This window comes from Triturus cristatus, chromosome 1_1 (assembly GCF_964204655.1).
Source record: "Triturus cristatus chromosome 1_1, aTriCri1.1, whole genome shotgun sequence".
Taxonomy (NCBI): Eukaryota; Metazoa; Chordata; class Amphibia; order Caudata; family Salamandridae; genus Triturus; species Triturus cristatus.
In genome coordinates, this window is record NC_140579.1 from 752436604 (window position 1) to 752456977 (window position 20374).

The following is a 20374-nucleotide window of genomic DNA, read 5'->3' on the forward strand; positions in this document are numbered from 1 at the left end:
CAGACTGTCTCCAGTGTCCACCTCATGGGTGCACCAGGAAGTCTGACTAGGGGTCAGGCTAAACATATGTCTAAACTGCTGCAGAACTTGTCTGCACTCAGTTTGCTGATGGTTAGTGAGGCTGCTTTCCAAAGCAACACCATCTACTGACCCATCATCAGGGTTCTGTGAGAGCAGGTCAGGGAGAGGGTCACTCTCCTCCTGTTCCTCATCAGTTGCCATGAGCAAGCCCATGTCAGCCCTGTCAACATATGGTTTCAATCTGTTGACATGGAGCACCCTAGGAGGGCTCCTGGGAGTTCCAAGAACCACCAGATAGGTGACTTCTCCCTTTTTCTCAACAATTGTATGGGGCCACTCCACTTTTCTTGGAGAGCTGCTGGGGCCAAAGGCTCCAACACCCACACTTTCTGTCCTGGCTGGTATACAGTCAGCACAGCCTTTTGGTCATGCCAAGCTTTTTGCAGTTCTTGGCTTGCCTCCAGGTTTTTGGTCACCTTCTTCATGTATTCATCCTTCCTGGAGTGGAGACCAAGTACATAGTCCATCACATCCTATTTGGGAGGTTTGAGAGGTAACTCCCAGCCCTCCTTCACCAAACATAATGGACCTCAGACAGGGTGCCCAAACAGAAGTTCAAAAGGGTTGTAGCCAACCCCCTTCTGTGGGACCTCCCTGTATGCAAACAGAAGGCAGGGAAGTAAAAGGTCCCATTTTCGCCTAAGCTTTTCTGGGAGGCCTTTAATCATTCCCTTTAGGGTTTTGTTGAACCTTTCAACTAACCCATTGCATTGTGGGTGATAGGGAGTAATGAATTTATAATTGACACCACACTCCTTCCACATTGCTTTCAGATACCCTGACATGAAGTTTGTACCTCTGTCAGATATAACCTCCTTAGGGAAACCCACTCTGGAGAAGACTCCAAAGAGGGCTCTTGCCACCACAGGGGCTGTGGTGGTCCTGAGGGGAATTGCTTCTGGATACCTGGTGGCATGATCCACTACCACCAGGATAAACCTGTGCCCAGATGCTGTTGGAGGGTCAAGGGGACCAACAATGTCAATCCCTACCCTTTCAAAGGGTACCCCCACCACAGGTAGTGGTATCAGGGGGGCCTTTGTTGTGCCACCTGACTTGCCACTGGCTTGGCAAGTGACACAGGAGCAACAAAACTCCTTGGTGTCCTCTGACATGTGTGGCCAATGCAAATGGGGAACAAGCCTGTCCCAGGTCTTTTTTTGGGCCAAGTGTCCTGCCAATGGGATGTCATGTGCTAGGGTCAAGAGGAACCCCCTAAACATCTGAGGTATTACCAACCTCCTGGTGGCTCCAGGGGTAGGATCTCTATCCTCAGAATATAGGAGTCCCTCATCCCAATAAATCTTATGGGACCTACTAGCACTCCCAGCAGCCTGCTGTTTGAGGGGTTCAAGAGAGGGGCAGCACTGTTGTTCCTTACTCAGATCTTCCCTGGAAGGTCCCCCTGCCCCCAAGAACTCAACCTGATCAGGCTCAAGTCCCTCTTGGGCAGTTCCTTCTTCAGAATCTGTTTTTCCTCCCTCAGGAGGGCAATCTGAGATCTGAGACAGAGGGGAAGGCACTGCCTTAACCCTACTGCTCCTCCTCTTTGGTATCATCTGGTCCATAGTTTCAGGATCCAGAGCTGGTTCATCTTTATGCATTTTGGCCTGTGACCTGGTCACAGCAAATACCTCTGAAGGTATGCCCAACATCTCAGCACGAGTCCATAACTCTACTTCAGACCAGGCTAAAGTCTCTAGATCATTGCCCAATAGACATTCAACAGGGAGGTCTGCACTGACTACTACCTTTTTGAGGCCAGTTACCCCTCCCCAGGAGAAATTCACAACTGCCAGACTATGGTTGGTCCTGACATTGCTTGCATTGGTAACCTGGTACATTTCACCCAGGATGATCTGCTCAGGGTCCACCAGATCCTCTGCCACCATGGTGACACTAGCACCTGTGTCCCTGAATGCCAAAGCCTGTTTGCCATTTATTACAGGCTGCTGTTTGTATCTGCCCAAATTACTGGGGCTCACTAGGAAGGACATATCAATGTCTCCCTTACAAACCAGCAATGCCTGAGTGGGTACTCTGACTAGGCCAGAGCCTACTTCAGAACCCAGTGTCAACCCTACTACACCCTTATTCTGATTACCACCTCCACCAGTAGCTGTACTAGGGGGAACAGTTGCCTTAGGGGCAGGAGTGGTGGTGGTTTGGTCTTTGGACTTGGTACAATCAGAAATCCAGTGCCCTTTCTGTTTACAGAATTTGCACCAGGGCTTCTTTTGGCCTTTTCCCTTTAAAGACTGTGAATCCCCACCAGATGCAGATTTTTGGGGTCCTTGTGAAGACTTCTGGTCTTTTGCCTTATCCTCACCTTTCTCAGAGCCTTTAGGATCTTGCTTCTTGGTGTCACCTCCTTGGTTCTGGGTTTTCTGCCTCACCCTGGTTCTGACCCATTTGTCTGCCTTCTTTCCCAATTCTTGGGGAGAGGTCAGATCAGAGTCCACCAGGTACTGATGCAACAACTAGTTTAGGCAATTATTAAGGATCTGTTCTCTCATTATAAGATTATACAATCACTTAAAATCAGTAACTCTACTACCAACCAGCCAACGCTCCAGAGCCTTGGTTGCACAATCAACAAAGTCAGTCCAGTCCTGAGTCTGTGCTTTCTGGGTATCTCTGAACTTCAACCTGTACTGTTCATTGGTTAAGCCAAACCCATCTATCAGTGCACTCTTCAGGACTCCATAATCATCAGCATCCTCTTCTCTAACAGTGAGGAGCTTGTCTCTACCTTTATCAGAAAAGGAGAGCCACAAGATTGCCGCCCACTGTTTCTGGGGGACCTGTTGTACTCTACAGGCCCTCTCCATAGCAGTTATCCACTTGTGGATATCATCCCCACTCTGGTAGGGAGGAACAACCTTGGACAGGTTCCTATGATCTGGAATGTAATCTATGCCTGTAGGGACACTGTTGCTGCCACCAGGGGGTTCTAACCCCTCTTTTCTAGAAGCTCTCTGGAGCTCAAAGGCTTCTCTATCTAAGGCCAGCTGCTTGGTTCTGAGGGCAAGTCTTGCTTCCTCATACTGGAGTATTTTGTACCTTCTTCTAGAGGATTCTCTGTCAGAGTGATATGAGTGGTTAGATTCCCTTGAAGGGGACCTAGGCCTCTCCTCACCTCTGTCAGCTATCTTAGGGAGAATTCCCCTGTCCTTTTCAGACCCATGTGGGTCTGGCTCTTCAATCACAGACTCCAGGTCATCTTGATTTTCATCATCTGACCCAGAGACTATGGCTGAACCACCCCCTGGTCCAGATCCACTAGCTCCTAGAGCTAGTCTAAGATCATCTGCTGTCAGCAGATTTATCAGGTGTTGTGTGGAGGGACTCTGTCCTAACCAGAGGTGTCTTGCAACACACATGGCCTTCAAGTCAAAGAAGGTCATGTCCTTATACTGAGGTTGGGTGGACCCACTGGCTCCATCCCTTGAGGACATTCTAGTGTTGTGCAGTGTTGTACTACCTACACTAGTTTGTGGCCTACCGATCCTAGCTTGAGCTGTAGCAAGGGTGTGCTATCCCTTCAGAAACAGCTCTACGTTCAGTAGAACTTATTGATACTAAGCTTGACTTTATATGTACCTTGAGTACCTTAAGTGGTTTTCAGTTAGTAATTCAAATAGAGATTATCTGGTAAAACAATGGCAAGCTGGAATCCCACACGCTGCCCACCAATGTAAGAAGTTGGCCTGGCACATGCTGGTCACTAGTTATAGTGGCCACCTTGCACCAGTCCAATTCGACTCTTATGGTAGATAGGTTTAAGACAACCTTTTAAAGAAAGCTATCCTAGTGGTAGCTGTGGAGAGCAGCCTTCAGGCTAAGTCTCAGAGGAATGTAAAGCAGCTTGTTTTACCTTATAATCTCTTGAATTACCAAATGAAAGGACACCACACAGGTATATATATAAAATATATATGTATTTATTTCTAGACACACTCTACTAATCTCTTTATGAGATTAGAAGTCAGGAACATATGCACAAATCAACATTTCACAATAAGTTAAGCACAAATACGGCTGAGGCCCTAGGGGCGTACCAGACCATATACTAAAAAAGAGGTTTAGGAAAGTCGACTTGCAAAGAGACAAGGCCTAGGGCCTGTGGAATCGCTGGGGCTTCACTAATCCACCCAAGGTAGGTAAGTAAATGACCCACGGAAGACGCGTGCAGTGTGTTCCCTATTGATTTCAATGGAGAAGGTCGCGGTTAGATTTTTAAAGTTTAAGGGTACTTCTAGGAAGTCTACAAGCAAGTCACTTACAAGGTAAATAGTTCGAGGGCCAACACCCACTGGAGCACCGGAGGGCACGAGTTACCTCACCCAGGGAAGCCGGGTGCATAGGAGTCTTTTGGCGTCGGGTCGCGTCGTCGTTTTCTATGGAAGCCGAAGAAGTTTTGCTGCTTGTGAAGACTGAAGAAGTGTCCAGTGGAATCCAAGGCTGGATTCAAGATGAAGATGACCTGAAAGCAGAAGGGACAGTGTTCATAGTCACTTGCCAGTGACCCGGGGCCAGGAAGAGGGATTCCCATGGAAGTCGGGTGATTTCAGGTGATCAAGGGTATTTTGACTTCACCCACGAGGTCCAGGAGGCGTCGACGATGACCAGGAGCTGGATTCGGAGTGTCCCAAAAAGTCTGCAGCTTACTGAGGTGTCGGCAACCGGATTGGAGCCAACAAACCTTGGCAACAGCAAGTCTCGTGGAAATCAAAGAAAGTCAGCGGTGCAGACCAGCAAGGTCTGAGGGACTCACCCAGCAAGGGTAAGTCAGGGCAGCCCTGGAGCAACCAGGGAAGCCCTTTAGTTTGATGAAGAAGTCTTCAGGGGACCCACAAGCCAGCCGGCAAGGGATCGCAAAGATGCCTCATGAGGATTCGCTTCACAGGAGCCCACGGTCACTCGGGACGAGGTAGGCCTCTGATTTTCGAGGGAAATCCTGCTGGAGGCTTGGGCCACACGTGGTCCAACACACACCAAAACTGGAGGAAGGCCAAAAGCAGTAAAGCTGAGACCGTAATAGAATGAACAACAAAATTGCTAATACTGCTACTATTTCAGCCTCAGAACAACTTATGAGGACACATTTTGAAGGAAAACAAAATGCGTGAGAAAATTTCTTTTTTCGATTTAATCCATCAATTTATTTTCATCAAGGAAACTTTATCGTCCTTCCATGAAAAACATTGCAACAAAGAAATTACAAATCACATAAATGAAACATAATACGTGAGTGAGACAAATACCTTTCAAGCATACATTTCAACCATTCTAGACAAAACACTCTTCTTTATTCCAAGCATACTGGTACCGATGAAGCATTCACACAACTCTATCAAACTTGTGAAAAAAACATGAACACTTAATATTCTATTTCATAAGACCACAGATAGTATCAATGAGATAATTACTTTCAATATTGTTTGATTTTGAACTATTTCGAAATTCTTGTGGTCACATATCAAGGTCTACGCGTTTCGAGAACCCTTAATTTGAAGGGTCTCTCATCAGGACCTCTGATAAATGAAGAGAAGATCAATCGGTTGGGTCCAAAAAGACTATGGATAGGGCGCGTCGCTGCTATCTTGGTGTGCGAGGACAAATTTTCAAATATAAGGTGACTGCAATGTTGGAAGAGTCACTCGTGGGCTGCAATGGCTCGGAAAGACGTTTAACGCTGCTTAACGGTGGTCAAATGTGTTGAACCACGTGGTCCAAAGCACAAGTTCGTAGAATGTTGTGAAGGGGTTGCACTTGACAATAGTGCACGGTACCCGGGTATTGCAGTTCCTCGTCACTCGTGGGGTCCACTTGCCTCAGCTTCGCTGGTGACTCACAATGGCCGTGGAGAAGTCAGGAAATCTACTTCTGGGGCTGCAGGGACTTCAGACTCCGGCGGGAGCAGGAAAGTTTGCGACCGTTGATGCAAAGTTTTGGTGCCTGCCAAGCAGGGGAGTCACCCCTTGACTCCAAGGGAGATTCTTCTGTCTTCCAAAGGTAGTGGAACGTCGAAGGGCCAGGATTCTTCTTGTAAAGCGTCATCCAGGGATATCTAACTTGCAATGGCAAGGGTTCCCTAACTTATACCAAAAGGAAGGAAGGGACTAGCTCTATGACCACTCCTCTGGGAGGGTCAGGGGAGTGGGTGGCTACACCCACTTCCCTTTGTCCAGTTTCGTGCCAGAGCAGGGGCAGGTAGCCCCTGAACCGGTTTGAGCTGGCATATGCACAGAGGAGCCTACTGCTCCCCCAGTTCAGGACTTCAAAGCACTCTAGGAGTGTACCCACCCAGCCCCAATACACTAAATCCTGTCTGGAAGGTGATGACACCTCCCTGTGACAGGATGCCTATTGTTGGGCCTCCTCCACTGCGAGTTTCAGTCAGCAGCAGGAGGGCAGCCCAGTGTCTGTGCTGGTGGCATCCATTTTGTGATGCCAGGGCTCTTTCAGATTTCTACTGTGTTCCCACAGTAGGTACATGTCGTCCCCTCTAGAAGGGTGGGATCATACTCCCACACCAGTTTCTGGTGTGGGGGTATGATTCCAAGTTGTTTGACACCAAACACAACATGTTTTGATGCAGTCATTCCAAAGTTAGCATTTACCGGTAGGTTATAATGCACTTAAGAGTATATGGTTTAACCGCATCCACAAACAGCCACAGAGAATAGACTCTGCCAGCTTCAGAGGGGCCCTGCTCAGGCAGAGGCACCCCCTCACATTGTAAACCAAGCACCCTGCCCTCAGGATTGAAAGGGCCTGCCTTAGGGGTGACTGATAGGTTTATATGTGTGTGTATGGTGAGATATAGGAACCTATACCTCAGTAAGGAGTGCTAACACTACCTCACCCAGGCTGCAGTAGCAGGCCTGTGGTGTCATATTTAGTCTGCCTCCCAGGGGTGGCATAATACATGCTTCAGCCCCTGGTAGGCCTGTGAAGTACCTATGCCCTTGGTACCTAAGGTACCATATACTAGGGGCTCATAAGGCACCACAGTATCCAATCACTAGTGCATCTAATATGCACTCCAAGTTGTTTAGAGAGAACAGAGAGACTGGGGCCCTGATTAGCAGGGACCCAGCCAGACTATAGCCAGAAACCAGTGTTAGCATCAGGAAAAAAGTGGGGGCAACATAAGTGCAGATCCTACTCTCCTACACAACCCCCCCCCAAACGCAGGGACACTAAACTAACCTTGACCAGTTGAGTCTTCGTGTTCTAAGTGGAAATACCTTGAGAGTCCATCTGCATTGGCATGTTGGGTCCCAGGTCTATGTTCAACTGTATAGTCCATCCCCTGTAGGGAAATAGACCACCTTAGCAGTTTAGGATTTTCACCTTTCATCTGTTCGAGCCATAGGAGGGGCTTGTGGTCAGTCTGAACTATGAAGTGAGTGTCAAACAAGTATGGCCTCAGTTTCTTTAGGGCCCACACCACAGCAAAGGCCTCACTCTCTATAGCTGACCAACGTTTCTCTCTAGGGGTCAGCCTTCTGCTTATAAAAGCTACTGGCTGGTCTTGACCTTGATCATTCAGTTGAGACAGTACAGCTCCCACGTACAGCTCCCACACCCAGCTCAGAAGCATCTGTTTGGTCAATTAACTTTTTTGTGTAGTCTGGACTCTGTAAGATGGGGGCTGTGCACATAGCCTGCTTTAGGTCATCAAATGTCTTTTGACAGCTAGCTGTCCACTGAACCTTCTTTGGCATTTTCTTAGAGGTAAAATCATTTAAGGGGGTCACTATAGATCCATATCCCTTAACAAACCTCCTATAGTACCCAGTCAGGCCTAAAAAGGCTCTCACCTGTGTCTGGGTGGTTAGAGTTACCCATTCCATGATGGTTTGGATTTTGCTCTGCAAAGGTTGAACCTGGCCTCTACCTACAAGGTGGCCCAGGTACACAACCTGACTCTGCCCTATCTGGCACTTAGTGGCCTTGATAGTGAGGCCTGCTTTCTGCAGGGCCTTCAGAACATTTCTGAGGTGGACCAGGTGATTCTGCCAGGTGGAACTAAAGACAGCAATATCATCTAGATAAGCTAAGTAATAAGTTTCCATACCTGTCAGAACTTTGTTCACCAACCTCTGAAAAGTGGCAGGTGCATTTTTCAAACCAAAGGGCATCACCACAAAGTGGTAGTGCCCACCAGGGGTTGAAAATGCTGTTTTGGCCTTGGCATCATTAGCTAACTTGATTTGCCAGTAGCCAGCTGTTAGGTCAAATGTACTCAGATATTTGGCTGAGGCCAAAGTATCAATGAGCTCATCTGCCCTGGGAATTGGATGGACATCAGTCCTGGTGACTGCATTGAGGCCTCTGTAGTCTACACAAAACCTCATTTCTTTCTTACCACCCTGGGTATGAGGTTTAGGCACAAGGACTACTGGACTAGCCCAAGGGCTATCTGAAGGCTCAATCACTCTTAGTTTCAACCTTTTCTGGACCTCAGTCCTGATACAGTCCCTAACATGGTCAGGATGCCTGTAGATTTTACTCTTGACAGGCAGACTGTCTCCAGTGTCCACCTCATGGGTGCACCAGGAAGTCTGACTAGGGGTCAGGCTAAACATATGTCTAAACTGCTGCAGAACTTGTCTGCACTCAGTTTGCTGATGGTCAGTGAGGCTGCTTTCCAAAGCAACACCATCTATTGACCCATCATCAGCGTTCTGTGAGAGCAGGTCAGGAAGAGGGTCACTCTCCTCCTCCTGTTCCTCATCAGTTGCCATGAGCAAGCCCATGTCAGCCCTGTCAACATATGGTTTCAATCTGTTGACATGGAACACCCTAGGAGGGCTCCTGGGAGTTCCAAGAACCACCAGATAGGTGACTTCTCCCTTTTTCTCAACAATTGTATGGGGCCACTCCACTTTTCTTGGAGAGCTGCTGGGGCCACAGGCTCCAACACCCACACTTTCTGTCCTGGCTGGTATACAGTCAGCACAGCCTTTTGGTCATGCCAAGCTTTTTGCAGTTCTTGGCTTGCCTCCAGGTTTTTGGTCGCCTTCTTCATGTATTCATCCTTCCTGGAGTGGAGACCAAGTACATAGTCCATCACATCCTATTTGGGAGGTTTGAGAGGTAACTCCCAGCCCTCCTTCACCAAACATAATGGACCTCAGACAGGGTGCCCAAACAGAAGTTCAAAAGGGCTGTAGCCAACCCCCTTCTGTGGGACCTCCCTGTATGCAAACAGAAGGCAGGGAAGTAAAAGGTCCCATTTTCGCCTAAGCTTTTCTGGGAGGCCTTTAATCATTCCCTTTAGGGTTTTGTTGAACCTTTCAACTAACCCATTTCATTGTGGGTGATAGGGAGTAATGAAATTATAATTGACACCACACTCCTTCCACATTGCTTTCAGATACCCTGACATGAAGTTTGTACCTCTGTCAGATATACCCTCCTTAGGGAAACCCACTCTGGAGAAGACTCCAAAGAGGGCTCTTGCCACCACAGGGGCTGTGGTGGTCCTGAGGGGAATTGCTTCTGGGTACCTGGTGGCATGATCCACTACCACCATGATAAACCTGTTCCCAGATGCTGTTGGAGGGTCAAGGGGACCAACAATGTCAATCCCTACCCTTTCAAAGGGTACCCCCACCACAGGTAGTGGTATCAGGGGGGCCTTTGTTGTGCCACCTGACTTGCCACTGGCTTGGCAAGTGACACAGGAGCAACAAAACTCCTTGGTGTCCTCTGACATGTGTGGCCAATGCAAATGCGGAACAAGCCTGTCCCAGGTCTTTTTTTGGGCCAAGTGTCCTGCCAATGGGATGTCATGTGCTAGGGTCAAGAGGAACCCCCTAAACATCTGAGGTATTACCAACCTCCTGGTGGCTCCAGGGGTAGGATCTCTATCCTCAGAATATAGGAGTCCCTCATCCCAATAAATCTTATGGGACCTACTAGCACTCCCAGCAGCCTGCTGTTTGAGGGGTTCAAGAGAGGGGCAGCACTGTTGTTCCTTACTCAGATCTTCCCTGGAAGGTCCCCCTGCCCCCAAGAACTCAACCTGATCAGGCTCAAGTCCCTCTTGGGCAGTTCCTTCTTCAGGATCTGTTTTTCCTCCCTCAGGAGGGCAATCTGAGATCTGAGACAGAGGGGAAGGCACTGCCTTAACCCTACTGCTCCTCCTCTTTGGTATCATCTGGTCCATAGTTTCAGGATCCAGAGCTGGTTCATCTTTATGCATTTTGGCCTGTGACCTGGTCACAGCAAATACCTCTGAAGGTATGCCCAACATCTCAGCACGAGTCCATAACTCTACTTCAGACCAGGCTGAAGTCTCTAGATCATTGCCCAATAGACATTCGACAGGGAGGTCTGCACTGACTACTACCTTTTTGAGGCCAGTTACCCCTCCCCAGGAGAAATTCACAACTGCCAGACTATGGTTGGTCCTGACATTGCTTGCATTGGTAACCTGGTACATTTCACCCAGGATGATCTGCTCAGGGTCCACCAGATCCTCTGCCACCATGGTGACACTAGCACCTGTGTCCCTGAATGCCAAAGCCTGTTTGCCATTTATTACAGGCTGCTGTTTGTATCTGCCCAGATTACTGGGGCTCACTAGGAAGGACATATCAATGTCTCCCTTACAAACCAGTAATGCCTGAGTGGGTACTCTGACTAGGCCAGAGCCCTCTTCAGAACCCAGTGTCAACCCTACTACACCCTTATTCTGATTACCACCTCCACCAGTAGCTGTACTAGGGGGAACAGTTGCCTTAGGGGCAGGAGTGGTGGTGGTTTGGTCTTTGGACTTGGTACAATCAGAAGTCCAGTGCCCTTTCTGTTTACAGAATTTGCACCAGGGCTTCTTTTGTTTGGCATTTTCCCTTTAAAGACTGTGAATCCCCACCAGATGCAGATTTTTGGGGTCCTTGTGAAGACTTCTGGTCTTTTGCCTTATCCCCACCTTTCTCAGAGCCTTTAGGATCTTGCTTCTTGGTGTCACCCCCTTGGTTCTGGGTTTTCTGCCTCACCCTGGTTCTGACCCATTTGTCTGCCTTCTTTCCCAATTCTTGGGGAGAGGTCAGATCAGAGTCCACCAGGTACTGATGCCACAACTAGTTTAGGCAATTATTAAGGATCTGTTCTCTCATTATAAGATTATACAATCACTTAAAATCAGTAACTCTACTACCAACCAGCCAACCCTCCAGAGCCTTGGTTGCACAATCAACAAAGTCAGTCCAGTCCTGAGTCCGTGCTTTCTGGGTATCTCTGAACTTCAACCTGTACTGTTCAGTGGTTAAGCCAAACCCATCTATCAGTGCACTCTTCAGGACTCCATAATCATCAGCATCCTCTTCTCTAACAGTGAGGAGCTTGTCTCTACCTTTATCAGAAAAGGAGAGCCACAAGATTGTTGCCCACTGTTTCTGGGGACCTGTTGTACTCTACAGGCCCTCTCCATAGCAGTTATCCACTTGTGGATATCATCCCCACTCTGGTAGGGAGGAACAACCTTGGACAGGTTCCTATGATCTGGAATGTAATCTCTGCCTGTAGGGACACTGTTGCTGCCACCAGGGGGTTCTAACCCCTCTTTTCTAGAAGCTCTCTGGAGCTCAAAGGCTTCTCTATCTAAGGCCAGCTGCTTGGTTTTGAGGGCAAGTCTTGCTTCCTCATACTGGAGCATTTTGTACCTTCTTCTAGAGGATTCTCTGTCAGAGTGATATGAGTGGTTAGATTCCCTTGAAGGGGACCTAGGCCTCTCCTCACCTCAGTCAGCTGTCTTAGGGAGAATTCCCCTGTCCTTTTCAGACCCATGTGGGTCTGGCTCTTCAATCACAGACTCCAGGTCATCTTGATTTTCATCATCTGACCCAGAGACTATGGCTGACCCACCCCCTGGTCCAGATCCACTAGCTCCTAGAGCTAGTCTAAGATCATCTGCTGTCAGCAGATTTATCAGGTGTTGTGTGTAGGGACTCTGTCCTAACCAGAGGTGTCTTGCAACACACATGGCCTTCAAGTCAAAGAAGGTCATGTCCTTATACTGAGGTTGGGTGGACCCACTGGCTCCATCCCTTGAGGACATTCTAGTGTTGTGCAGTGTTGTACTACCTACACTAGTTTGTGGCCTACCGATCCTAGCTTGAGCTGTAGCAAGGGTGTGCTATCCCTTCAGAAACAGCTCTACGTTCAGTAGAACTTATTGATACTAAGCTTGACTTTATATGTACCTTGAGTACCTTAAGTGGTTTTCAGTTAGTAATTCAAATAGAGATTTTCTGGTAAAACAATGGCAAGCTGGAATCCCACACGCTGCCCACCAATGTAAGAAGTTGGCCTGGCACATGCTGGTCACTAGTTATAGTGGCCACCTTGCACCAGTCCAATTCGACTCTTATGGTAGATAGGTTTAAGACAACCTTTTAAAGAAAGCTATCCTAGTGGTAGCTGTGGAGAGCAGCCTTCAGGCTAAGTCTCAGAGGAATGTAAAGCAGCTTGTTTTACCTTATAATCTCTTGAATTACCAAATGAAAGGACACCACACAGGTATATATATAAAATATATATGTATTTATTTCTAGACACACTCTACTAATCTCTTTATGAGATTAGAAGTCAGGAACATATGCACAGATCAACATTTCACAATAAGTTAAGCACAAATATGGCTGAGGCCCTAGGGGCGTACCAGACCATATACTAAAAAAGAGGTTTAGGAAAGTCGACTTGTAAAGAGACAAGGCCTAGGGCCTGTGGAATATCTGGGGCTTCACTAATCCACCCAAGGAAGGTAAGTAAATGACCCACGGAAGACGTATGCAGTGTGTTCCCTATTGATTTCAATGGAGCAGGTCGCGGTTAGATTTTTAAAGTTTAAGGGTACTTCTAGGAAGTCTACAAGCAAGTCAGTTACAAGGTAAATAGTTCGAGGGCCAAAACCCACTGGAGCACCGGAGGGCACGAGTTACCTCACCCAGGGAAGCCGGGTGCATAGGTGTCTTTTGGCGTCGGGTCGCGTCGTCGTTTTCTATGGAAGCCGAAGAAGTTTTGCTGCTTGTGAAGACTGAAGAAGTGTCCAGTGGAATCCAAGGCTGGATTCAAGATGAAGATGACCTGAAAGCAGAAGGGACAGTGTTCACAGTCACTTGCCAGTGACCCGGGGCCAGGAAGAGGGATTCCCATGGAAGTCGGGTGATTTCAGGTGATCAAGGGTATTTTGACTTCACCCACGAGGTCCAGGAAGCGTCGACGATGACCAGGAGCTGGATTCGGAGTGTCCCACAAAGTCTGCAGCTTACTGAGGTGTCGGCAACCGGATTGGAGCCAACAAGCCTTGGCAACAGCAAGTCTCGTGGAAATCAAAGAAAGTCAGCGGTGCAGACCAGCAAGGTCTGAGGGACTCACCCAGCAAGGGTAAGTCAGGGCAGCCCTGGAGCAACCAGGGAAGCCCTTTAGTTTGATGAAGAAGTCTTCAGGGGACCCACAAGCCAGCCGGCAAGGGATCGCAAAGATGCCTCATGAGGATTCGCTTCACAGGAGCCCACGGTCACTCGGGACGAGGTAGGCCTCTGATTTTCGAGGGAAATCCTGCTGGAGGCTTGGGCCACACGTGGTCCAACACACACCAAAACTGGAGGAAGGCCAAAAGCAGTAAAGCTGAGACCGTAATAGAATGAACAACAAAATTGCTAATACTGCTACTATTTCAGCCTCAGAACAACTTATGAGGACACATTTTGAAGGAAAACAAAATGCGTGAGAAAATTTCTTTTTTCGATTTAATCCATCAATTTATTTTCATCAAGGAAACTTTATCGTCCTTCCATGAAAAACATTGCAACAAAGAAATTACAAATCACATAAATGAAACATAATACGTGAGTGAGACAAATACCTTTCAAGCATACATTTCAACCATTCTAGACAAAACACTCTTCTTTATTCCAAGCATACTGGTACCGATGAAGCATTCACACAACTCTATCAAACTTGTGAAAAAAACATGAACACTTAATATTCTATTTCATAAGACCACAGATAGTATCAATGAGATAATTACTTTCAATATTGTTTGATTTTGAACTATTTCGAAATTCTTGTGGTCACATATCAAGGTCTACGCGTTTCGAGAACCCTTAATTTGAAGGGTCTCTCATCAGGACCTCTGATAAATGAAGAGAAGATCAATCGGTTGGGTCCAAAAAGACTATGGATATGGCGCGTCGCTGCTATCTTGGTGTGCGAGGACAAATTTTCAAATATAAGGTGACTGCAATGTTGGAAGAGTCACTCGTGGGCTGGAATGGCTCGGAAAGACGTTTAACGCTGCTTAACGGTGGTCAAATGTGTTGAACCACGTGGTCCAAAGCACAAATTCGTAGAATGTTGTGAAGGGGTTGCACTTGACAATAGTGCACGGTACCCGGGTATTGCAGTTCCTCGTCACTCGTGGGGTCCACTTGCCTCAGCTTCGCTGGTGACTCACAATGGCCGTGGAGAAGTCAGGAAATCTACTTCTGGGGCTGCAGGGACTTCAGACTCCGGCGGGAGCGGGAAAGTTTGCGACCGTTGATGCAAAGTTTTGGTGCCTGCCAAGCAGGGGAGTCACCCCTTGACTCCAAGGGAGATTCTTCTGTCTTCCAAAGGTAGTGGAACGTCGAAGGGCCAGGATTCTTCTTGTAAAGAGTCATCCAGGGATTTCTAACTTGCAATGGCAAGGGTTCCCTAACTTATACCAAAAGGAAGGGAGGGACTAGCTCTATGACCACTCCTCTGGGTGGGTCAGGGGAGTGGGTGGCTACACCCACTTCCCTTTGTCCAGTTTCGGGCCAGAGCAGGGGCAGATAGCCCCTGAACCAGTTTGAGCTGGCATATGCACAGAGGAGCCTACTGCTCCCCCAGTTCAGGACTTCAAAGCACTCTAGGAGTGTACCCACCCAGCCCCAATACACTAAATCCTGTCTGGAAGGTGATGACACCTCCCTGTGACAGGATGCCTATTGTTGGGCCTCCTCCACTGCGAGTTTCAGTCAGCAGCAGGAGGGCAGCCCAGTGTCTGTGCTGGTGGCATCCATTTTGTGATGCCAGGGCTCTTTCAGATTTCTACTGTGTTCCCACAATAGGTACAGGTCGTCCCCTCTAGAAGGGTGGGATCATACTCCCACACCAGTTACTGGTGTGGGGGTATGATTCCAAGTTGTTTGACACCAAACACAACATGTTTTGATGCAGTCATTCCAAAGTTAGCATTTACCGGTAGGTTATAATGCACTTAAGAGTATATGGTTTAACCACATCCACAAACAGCCACAGAGAATAGACTCTGCCAGCTGCAGAAGGGCCCTGCTCAGGCAGAGGCACCCCCTCACATTGTAAACCAAGCACCCTGCCCTCAGGATTGATAGGGCCTGCTTTAGGGGTGACTGATAGGTTTATATGTGTGTGTATGGTGAGATATGGGAACCTATACCTCAGTGGGATGTGCTAACACTACCTCACCCAGGCTGCAGTAGCAGGCCTGTGGTGTCAGATTTAGTCTGCTTCCCAGGGGTCGCATAATACATGCTTCAGCCCCTGGTAGGCCTGTGAAGTACCTATGCCCTTGGTACCTAAGGTACCATATACTAGGGGCTCATAAGGCACCACAGTATCCAATCACTAGTGCATCTAATATGCACTCCAAGTTGTTTAGAGAGAACAGAGAGACTGGGGCCCTGATTAGCAGGGACCCAGCCAGACTATAGCCAGAAACCAGTGTTAACATCAGAAAAAAAGTGGGGGCAACATAAGTGCAGATCCTACTTTCCTACATTAAGGAAGTGTCAGAATGTAAAGGGTAACACTTGGAATGGCCTAATTTACTTTCAACAGGATTCAGTCGCTTGATCTTATGTAGCAGCCCGTAGAGCATATTTACAGGCTTCTATAATAAAAGCCATGCTGAGTACATCTTCAGCCTCAGACGCCAGCTGAGTGAGTGCGGTAGATGGCTCTTTTGGCCCTTACCCAGCGCTATAAAAGCCTTTGTGTGCCATACCTTGTGCTTTCAATATGTGGAATGCAGGTGATAATACAAAATCAACCCTTAAATTCTTCTTATCAGACATACCCCTGAAAAAATATTCTGGCTTCTATGCCTTCACAGACAAGCTGAGAGGGGTGAGGCACAACACAGCACGTGGCACTTTTCTGAGGCAGGGAAAGTGCACACGAGGGAGAAAACTAGAAAATACATGCACTCTCATGGAGTGCTAAATGAAAAAGAAAAAAGTAGTCCCCTAAATATGAGCAATGGAAGGATACAAGTCAGCCAATCAAAAGGATTGTAAAGAGGCTATGCTCCAGTCGAAGGGGTAGACATAAGAAGAGAATGGCAAGCTACTGAATAAGAAGCAAGAAAACGAGAGCGACAAGAAAGATAATCAATGGGAAGCAAAGGGAAGTCGCTAAGGCTACTGCTAGCTCACAATAGGTCATTCACAACCTAAGAAAGGCAAGACCTAAAAAGAAAGACCGACCAAGAGATCAATAAAGAGACAGAAGCACGTTGCCCTTTTGTCATTGTTCATGGATTGATGCAGTCACTCCTCTAAAAAGCAAGAACTTTCATTTATGTCGGTGTTTCAAAGCGTATGAAACAATTCCGTTTGCCACGTTTCAAAAGTTTCGGAATGCACTAATGTATGTGTCAAACTACCCTCAGCCATTCATAACTTTTTCCCTTGTCAACAGAAAACAGTTTTTTAGGACTTGTGGTTTTGCATTTAGAATTACAGCACATGCTCAACAGTTTTGGATAAAAACTCCAAACTGACTGATGGCCACGCATGTCATGGGCCCTCTTGACTGCCGCTAAATGGATATTATGTAGACATGTATTTTTTAAGCAGATGTGCTCTGTGTGGTGAGCTGGTCCTGAGATATCTTGACTTGTTTTTCTAAACCACCCACCCCTCCGGCAAGCAAGTGGTTAGTATAACTTCCGTTTTGACTTATACCCAGGTGTCAGTGAGGTTTTGGATCCAAGTCCGAAGCATACAAGTGTGGGACTGAAGTTTACCTGTAAGTGGGGGATTGGAGTCCAGTCCTTGGTACATGCCTGTGGTTCACCAGCAACTATGAGATAGGAGTTCTGGTATAATTCTGGCCATTTGATTTAAGTGAGACTGGATTTCACTGGCAGTTGTAAGATTGGAGTGTATACCCAGGTTGCTTTAAAAGTGCCAAGAGGGGTCAACTCAGTGTAGACTACACACACTCTATCTCACACTTCTTCCCACCACCACACTATTAAGAACTACGTACCATAGATGTTATGTTATGTTTCATACCAAGACAAGTTAAGAGTACCTCTCTGGTCATTCACTTGCAACACTAAAATGCTTCTCCATAGACTCACAACAATACACAACACTCTTTCAGCTGCACACTCCGCACAGCCAAGCTCTTCGACACCCACCTTGGGGTAGACAGTGCCTTATAAATGCCACAATGCTGTTCAATACAATACATCGGTGCGAGTCCTACACATGAGATCATAATCCATTGCTAGGGATGGTATTGGAATCCAATCCTAACAGTGTAATTGGCGAGCAGGTCTTGGTGTGAGATCAGATCCAGTTCTTGGTTTCAGACTAAAAATGACTTCTCGTGTGGGATCAGTGTCCAGTGGTGTTTCATCATTCTCCAATCATTTTTTCCCCATGTAATTAGGTTAAACTCTGGTCCTAAGGGTATGATTGTGTGGCCAGAGTCCATTTGTTGTTGTAAGATCATAATTCAAACTTACAAGCGAAATGCAAGTGTGTAAAGCTAGATGTATCTAACCTTACTGATGTTTCATGTTTAGGTGATATGTCAACAAGCAAAGCTTCATGGACGCCGGAGAGCGAAGACAGCATCTATGACAAACTGCAGCGAAAGATGAGGGCATTTCTGCTGGTGCCAGTGGGTGAGTAGCATCAACCAGATACTGCTGGACACATTCCTCATGCAGTGCCTGGCGTTTTGCAAGTCCCACAATCGACCAGACCTTACTGTCATAATCTAATACACAGACATTGTATTTACCTATTGTTTATGAACATGTTATTTTTATTGTAGTGCGTGTATGTATGGATATGATATTTCTATAGTGTGAACCTAATCAAAAGGCAGGGCATTCAGGCAGTGCATGTACATATTTTGTTGAACGAATTAATACCATGGATATAAATTCATTTCTGCAAAGGCAGTGTGTGCAGTGAGGTGTGTTATGCAAAGTCTTACTTTGTTTTGTATAGATGTATCTGTCTCGCTCACTCTAGGTCTCAATTACCCTGTCACATTCCCACTGTTTCCCTCTCATACACTCTCTCACATCATCTCCTCTCCCATTTTCCTTGTCCCAGCCCTGAGTTAGGTTTGCCACATTCAGCAGACAGAATGTACTCATTCTCACCCTAAATGACTAAAAAAGTTTAAACTAATACACTTAGGGGTATATCCACAAGAACGTGTGCTAAACAGCACCAAAAAATGTTAACGCAACTTTACACATCGCAGCCTATCGCAGGAAAATAACCCTGTGTCAACGTGGAATTCACAACAAGGCAGTACCATGCGATAGTCTGCCAAAACCGCGGACAATGTCCATGATACAACCACCTCGATGGAGATAAAAACACAAACCATAAAACAAAAACCTTTGATGGACCAAAGCGCGATAAGAAAACAGTGACAACCAGCGCGAGGGCAGCAATAATCACGCGTAATGCTGGAAAAAGCACAAGAACAGCATACGGAAAATGACACAGAGAAAAATACATCAACTGCCGAGTACCACGGATGCACCCTGACCGACAGCAGAGGACAACATGTACCCCACAACATCCAAGCACGGTGGAAGAACAGAACCGACAGGCACAGCGCATGAAAGAGACTAGTGGCAGACAAACCAGAGCCACAAGAGCGACTCGCCCACCGTGCAGCATACGCACATAAGCATAAGTGCACCTCGACATTGACAACATCCCGGTACAAACAGCAACACCTCCACAACAGAACACAGGACACAACTGGTTCCGCAAATGTGCACAACATGGCAAATCACATCTGAAACCGCAGGAAAATGTAACATGATAATGTACAAGTACAACCTGTAACCTGCAAATATGTTTTAATCACACATGCAGTGCAATTGGACATCTTGTATTGTCCCATGATTGCCATGGACGGCTACAATGTGACGTGCTCATGAGAAGTAAGTGTCAATGATGGTGTTCCTATGGGCCATTCCTGCCGCAGCTGCAATGGGATGTGGGCCACCTGCCCCATCGTCACCATCATTGCCGGTACCTCTGGAACTGGGATCCATAGAGCATTGGTGCGAACACAGATGTTGTGCAACACAAAACATGCAACGATCATCTGGCAAACGATGTCCGGGCTTTCCACCTGTGCCATCCAGGCACCTGAAACGTGACTTCAACATGCCAAATGTGCGTTCAACGATGCCCCTGGTGCGTATGTGGGCCGCATTGTACTGCCTCTGGGCGGGTGTGTCCTTGTCTCGGAGGGGTGTCATCATCCAAGGGCAGAGTGCATATCCTTGATCACCTGTGACAGTGCAGGGTGAAAAGTGTCAATACTTGGTTCGGCAGGATGTGACGGCAGGCCCACTAATTCAGTGCTGGCTGTGTGTGGGGTGAGTGTAAGCCAGCCCTCAGGGAGTAGCTGGTGCTGGAAACAAATCCAACTGTCATCAGGCACTCAGAAATGCAATGTCAGAACAACAAGGGGGAATGACTCAAGTCACACGGGGCTAGTGGCCCCGGATGCACAGCGGCTGACACGGGCCCACCGCCATGGGATGCTGACCTTCGAGAGACTGGGGTAGGGTCATGAGGGCAGAGCAGGGCCCGCATGTGTCATAGGTGCCTTCCGCGGAGTGTCACTGGGGACAATGGAGGTCTACCCCCAGGGCATGATGCAGAGGGCACATGCCAGCTGTGTCCAGCAACATGGCGGATATGAATGCCACAGACCCATGCCAGACACCTGCCCATTGCTGATGACAACCCCCAGGCCACAGGCTCAGACACCAACGATGTTCCGCTGGAGAATGACGGTCACTCATGGCGCACAGGGTTAGTGGCACCACGTGTCGCCGGCTTGCGTTGAACAGGGTTAGTGGCACCACGTGTCGCCAACTTGCATTGAACAGGGTTAGTGGCACCACGTGTCGCCGGCTTGTGTTGAACAGGGTTAGTGGCACCATGTGTCGCAGGCCTGCGATATGGAATTATGCCTCACTGTTCGA